The following is a 6,754-nucleotide window of genomic DNA, read 5'->3' as shown; positions in this document are numbered from 1 at the left end:
AACCACACACGAGATGTTTCCTTATGTAAATGATCATTACTTGATCAAGTATAGACTCCAATCACTTTTCTAAAATTCGCTTACAGATATAAATGTGTATACATCAGTTACATATATAGACCCACACAAATGCTAGCTGGTCACTGTGATTCCAAGTGTAAGCCTTGTGAGTAATTTTTCATTTCCATACCATTTAAAAAGCATAACAGCTCTGGTGTTTCACCACTTCCTCTTTGGGTAGGCTATCCTTTTGCAGAGGAAAAAAAAAATGCTTCATGAAGAGAGCAGAGGAGAGAACAGAGCCCTTTGAGGAGTTGGTAGATGAACTCAAGTATTTAAGCAGCTTAACAAGCAACTGTAAATAAGACAGAGGTAAGAAAACACTTGTTCCTTGCTATTTTTTTTATTTTTTTATTTGGTTTACTCTTTATAGAACAACAGTTTTAATGCTGGCTGGATTACACAGTAGATTAGATAAATCGAATACCTCTGTCTAGTGAGCAGTCAGTATATTAAATGAAACCGTTTAGAAAATTTGCGAAGTTTCAACTTCACAAACAACCTTTCAAAAAGCTGGAGATTTTTAAAGTTCTCATTGATCTCAAGTTATTTTAACTGCAAAGTGAAACCTACTCCTTTCCCCATATTTTTACACATAATTTAATCCTGAGAGAACTTTTGGATTAATAATAAATTTGAGAACTTTTCCTTCTCCTAGCTCCAGTTTGTTCTTAACATTTGTAAATTCTCCTACATATGTCCTTTTGTACAGTTTGCACTTTACTAGTTGGACTTTAACCAGGAAGAATACATTCTTGCATTTGTTTTCACCCACTGCCAAAATATATTGTATTATTTACAATGTGACATTTCAGTATTATTTTTCCTATCATCACATTATGGTGATATTTAAATAGTATAGAAAAATCAATTTGTAGTATAGGTAGTATGATTTTAGAATCTAAATAAGACAAGTAAATCCAACTTTAGAAATTCATCTTCTTCTTAATAAAATTAATTTACAATTATAATGCTTAAAAATGGAGCAAGACCTAAAACAAAGTAAGACTATTTGGATCCATCATTGGAGACCCAATTAAGCAAAAACTGATCTCATTAGTGAAATGTTAAAATGATCTAAATCCAGCAGAAAATTTTTCTTGATTGTGCCAATCTAGAGCAATGCTTATACATATTAATTATTTCACACAGTTGTGTTCATTATTTAGCAATTTTAAATCTTCTTTTTAAAAATAGTTGGCCTCTTATAGTTGGCATAAACCTTATAGTGTTTAATACATTTTTTAAAAATGCAGTAGTGAAGTATTCTGTTTAGACATATGGGAGTTTGCATGGTTGCCGCTAGCTACTCATTTTGAGAAGCTGACACACATCCCACATTTGCTCTGTGATATTTGGTAAAAGGTAGATATCCCAAGTAATAGAGAATTTGAATTTTTACTTAGTTTGGTTCAGTGTTTTTTTTTTATTTTCTTAAAATAAAAATTTTAAGAATTAGAATTATCTCTTGGCTTTAAAAAAAAGTAATTTTGCATTGTTCCATCAAATAATGGATTTAATTTTTATTAGTTTGGAAAACAGTGGTATCATACTGGTTCTATTACATTACTTGGAAAATGTTTTGTTGTTGTTGTTGTATTTGACAGAAGGTGCTATAACAAAAGATTATAGGGAAAAGGAAAGCAGACTTTTAGTATTATAAATTCAGGAAATGAACTGTGGACTCGAGTTTGACACCCTGAACTAGATCGTCATTTTTAAATTAAAGTTAATAGTTGTGAGAAACCCATAAAAATTGTGCATCCACATCTTATGATTGACACACTAATTAAACACAACTAATTCCATCAGCCCTTGATTCTGTTATTTACAATACCATTTTAATGCCCTCTTTTAAAAAATAATGGAAATATTATAAATGTCCAGAACTTCATGTATGAGATATTTTTTTTATCATGAACTATTGAGCGCTGTGGATGTTTTACACATAGTGTGGTATTACACTGAATAACTGATAACAGCCAAGAGAAAACATAGCCCAAGGAGATTATAGTCTCAATTGATCACCACTGTAATTAAGAGCAGCAAATAAAGGGCAAAGCAGTAAAGAAAATGCCACCCTGCTGGCAAGACAGATGTGTTGATGCTGTTGTTGCTGTTGAGAATGATTAAAGTTCCTGAATGAATAGCCTAGTCCCAGATTACAGAAAATAAGTTGAGAATTTGTTCTGCCTTTGCAAAAATTGTATTGACAGAAAATTTAGTGCTTATCTGGCTGCGTTTCCACGAGACATAAAGATTGTTGAAGGCGACATTTTGGTCATTGTTAGGAGAACAACGGATGCATTGCATGTGCTTTTGATTTCACATACTGTTGTAAGAACAAGTATTTCGAGCCTGTCCCCCAATCCAAATGTTTAAAGTGAAATGAGATATAATATTGTGAATATAGATGTTGACTTTTGAACTATAGATGCATATTTTACTATGTTTCGTTAAGATACCTTCATGTGGCACACTAAGACATTGATTTTCATTGAGTCTGATGAAAGCTGAAACTGAATGACTGCTGAACAGCATCATAAAACTTTTACATCTGTCTCAGAAAGGCATGGATGGCATGCGGGTGATCTTGCGGGGAATGCGTCTAACTATTGATATCCAGGGTTGATCCGGCCGATCTAACATGGAGAGCATGGAGAGGTGTCTCCCTTCATGGTATGGCCCTCCCACCTGTCGAAGATGCTTGTCGTGGGCTCTATCCCACCCCAGCAAATATATTACTTTTCAAATAATAATTCACTTTGAAGCAGCAATGCTATTTGTTTTTGACACATAGGAGGGGACTTCCAAATGAACTTTGGAAAGATTGAAACTTTTGTTCGTTTGTTTGTTTATTTTTAACCTTCTATTGGTCATTTTTCTTATTTACAAAAATAAAGACAAGAACGTTTGTTGCCTGACAGAAAGATTATGGTTTGGGTGTAGACTAAGAGGGATGGAATTCAGAAACAAAGATGCTCTAAATCTAGATACTGTGAGTCTTCCTGCCTTTATAAACTAATGTGTGTCTACCTACATTTGTTGAATGATTTTTAATTGATGAGACTTCTAAATAAGTGCTACGTGTAGCATGTTCATATTTATTATATTAATAAAAGTATATGTTAAATAAATGGAAAATTATTGTTTTCACAAAAATATGCACTGTGGCAGTACATGTGCTCTGTTACATAGAGTATGCATCTCAACTCCATACAAGAAATAACTTCGGCCATTATAAAAGACAGATGCAGCTACTTTTACATTTCTTCATATTTCCACCTAAAAGATACATTAAATGCAATCAATTTATACATCTGTACTTAAAAATAAAAACACATATTTAGAAATCTTTAAATTTATATTACCTGGCATCATTGATATTGTTATTATTTTACATGAACTAAAACTGAGTACTTAGATTTGATGTTTTCCAAATTCCTTACAGCTTTATTTTTTCATCGTTCTATATATGTACAAGAAATAGGTTTTAATTTTTCAGTATTATTGAGGAAAAGACTGAATTTGTATCTTTAAATGTGGTATTAAAACCATTTATTAATATAGGAACCATGGAACGTAGATCAGAAATTAAGTTAGTCTACTGGCACCACTCCATGAACCAGTATGAAATGTAACACCTCATTATTTTTCTATTTTATAGATATTTCATCATAAACTTTAGTGTGTTTTATAGGTATTAGTTATCACATTCTCAAAATTCTTCTTATTTGGAAACTATGTAAATAGTAATAGGATCTTGAAAAACATCACCACCTTGTTTTCATTCTGAAAAGAAAAGAAAACCAGTAGATATTTTTTTACATATGCCTTAGTTAAATTTATTTCCACTTTTCATAAGAAAAATAATTTAAGCAGATACTTTTATTCCCTTTCTATGATGGTGAACAGATCTGAATTAGAGCAGACGCAAAAACATTTTCCATGAAATTAGGCTGTTTTCTCAGTAAAATAAACATGTATCTGATAGCACTCGATTTTTTTAAGTGCTCACTGAAAATGCTTTAATACTTCATTTTTAATTTTTTTTAAATTTAGAAATAATTTTAAGCTCAAAGAAAGTTGTAAAATAAAAATAATACAATGAACTCCCATATGCCATTACTAAGATTTGCCTAATCTTAATATTTTACCCCTTTTACTTGATAATTTTCTCTCATTCTATCTTTCATCTCCATAATTTCTTTCCTGGACCAGTTGGGGGTAAGTTATAACCAACATAGACCTTTCCTCAGGGTCTCACTGATAAAAAATAGAGGTAATCTCTTACACAGTGCTCACATGCAATTATTCACTTCATACATTTTCATGCATAAGATGTTTTTATAGCATTTGTCCATCTTCTAGTTCTGCTATTCACCTTCACGGTGTTTTCTCCTCCAGAAAGGAACCAGTCTGGAGTCAAGGATCACATTTAGCTGCAGTGTCTCTTTAGCCTCCCTTCATCGGGAACATTTCCATACACTGTCTTTGTCTTTTAGGAAAGTGGACATTTTAATGAGTACCAGCTATTCACCAACTCCTTTTCCCTTTTAACAGAAGGCTTCTCATTTCGCCTTTGCCTGACGTTTCCTGGTCATTAGATGGTGGTTATGCCTTTTCTGCTAGGTTACTGCATAGGTGATGGAGTTTTCTCTCAGGCTGGCACATCTTAAGCACACAACGCTCGTGTCTCCCACCTCGGTGATGTTCATTTCGTTTGTTTGTTTTTAATTTTTTAAATTGTTTTCAGAATGGAAGCGTGAGGGAGAGATAGAAATGTCAATGATGAGAGAGAACCATTGATTGGTTGCTTCCTGCACACCCCACAGTGGGGATTGAGCATGCAACCTGGTCATGTGCCCTGACCAGGAATCGAGCCATGACCTCCTGGTTCATAGGTCGATGCTCAACCACTGAGCCACGCTGGTGGGTGATGTCCATTTTGGTTGCCTGGTCAAGGTGGTGCCTGATTTCTCCATTTTATAAAGATGGCTCCTCGTAAGAAACTCCCCCTTAGGTTTATTATTCATTGATGCTCTAGGCTGATGCCATCTTTCCTATCACGGTTACAAAACAACATTTCAACCCCAGGACGCCCCGCACATTTGTGTCAGTTTTTCCCTTCTACTATCAGCGAAAGAACTCCCTGATCTCCCATTTATTTAATTATTCATGCCTGTATTTAAATGTTACTGAATTCCTATATTTCCAGTGGTTTATAGTTCATGACTGCCTTCCTTATTTTGGTGTGCAGTGTCCACCGTTGACAAACGGGGACTCTTCATTCTGGCCTCTATGTCTTTTGTGGCCTACCCCCATCACATTAGGGAGCACTTGGTTACTTTGTGTGGCATAAAAAGATGTTCCAGGCTGATCGGGTGCTTATCCTGTTCCACCCCTGGAACCATTCATTTCTCATTTCCTTGAGGGGAGGGTGGGTGTTAGAGGCTGAGATCTGGGTGTCAGGATGCTCACTGCCCCTGGAGTCCTTTGCTTCTTGACCCTTTCACAGAAATATATGAACACATACACACAGCTAGAGACACAGACACACAACTGTGCGTACACAAATGCATATGCATGTTACATAAAAACACTTGTACATTTACATATATTTTGGACATGATAAGTTCATCTGGTACCTCCAATTCCAACCTGCCCCCACAGGGTCTTGTTTACCCTCCCCCTGCTCCTTTTTCCCAGGGAGAGTCCTGGATCCTAACAACACCATCATGCTCACTCATTTACTCAGCTCCCTCCCTTCTTCCCTATCTCGTTTCTTTCCTCTCTATCTCCCTCTCTTCCTCCCTACACTCCCTCCTTTTCTCTCTTCCTACTTCCCTATCTCACTCCCTTCCTCCTTCCCACCCTCCCATCCTGTTCTTTCTTTTGTTCGGGCTTATCATAGTACTCATTCGAAATACAGTTGGGTTCATTTGTTTCAGCTTGTTTGCAGTTTTAGGACATTTTCCCCCCTTTGCATTCTTATTGATTTAATTTAATTTTTTGAATTGGTTTACTTTAATCATTTTTCCCCCTAAGCCATGGAGATTAAGTGCTTCTTGCCCCAGCCATTTTTATTAAACAAACTTCATATGTCAGCTGTTATGATACAATTTAGAAATAACTGTTTGAGTTGTTGGATAAACTTCTGTCTTTATATTTCAATTCTATTCAACCTACATTTAGTCTGAAATCAATTGCCTTCTTGAGTATTTCTAAAATTGACAATTTGAGATATCTGTGGTACTTGGTCAAACTTATAAATGTATTATTCTGGAGGTTATTTTCTTTAAGTTAAGTGTGAATATACATCACACAATTAGATAAGGAGAGGAAAGAAACAACCATGGATTTGTGTAGTTCATAAGTACCGGAAAAAACTCTCACCCTTTTATATGAGTGATTCTAGAATGTTCCTTCCCCTAACACTCCCCCATATTCTACTGATACTTACAATTCTGAACATATGTCAATATTTGTGGTAGCAAGAGAAAGTGGGTTCATGTCAAAAGATTCATTTTCAATTTCCATTCTGTCTGTGGATCTTAGATACCTCTTCTTTCTTCAGATATCTAGTCCCATAACTTCAATTTTTTTATCCCTATTTTCTTAACTTTCTTCCAATCTCTCTTCTTTCTCCAGATACCTATTCCTATAACTTTAATTTAAAAATAAAAAAAGAAAT

Source organism: Myotis davidii, unplaced genomic scaffold, assembly GCF_000327345.1.
Source record: "Myotis davidii unplaced genomic scaffold, ASM32734v1 scaffold245, whole genome shotgun sequence".
Taxonomy (NCBI): domain Eukaryota; kingdom Metazoa; phylum Chordata; class Mammalia; order Chiroptera; family Vespertilionidae; genus Myotis; species Myotis davidii.
This window is presented reverse-complemented; position numbering follows the sequence as displayed.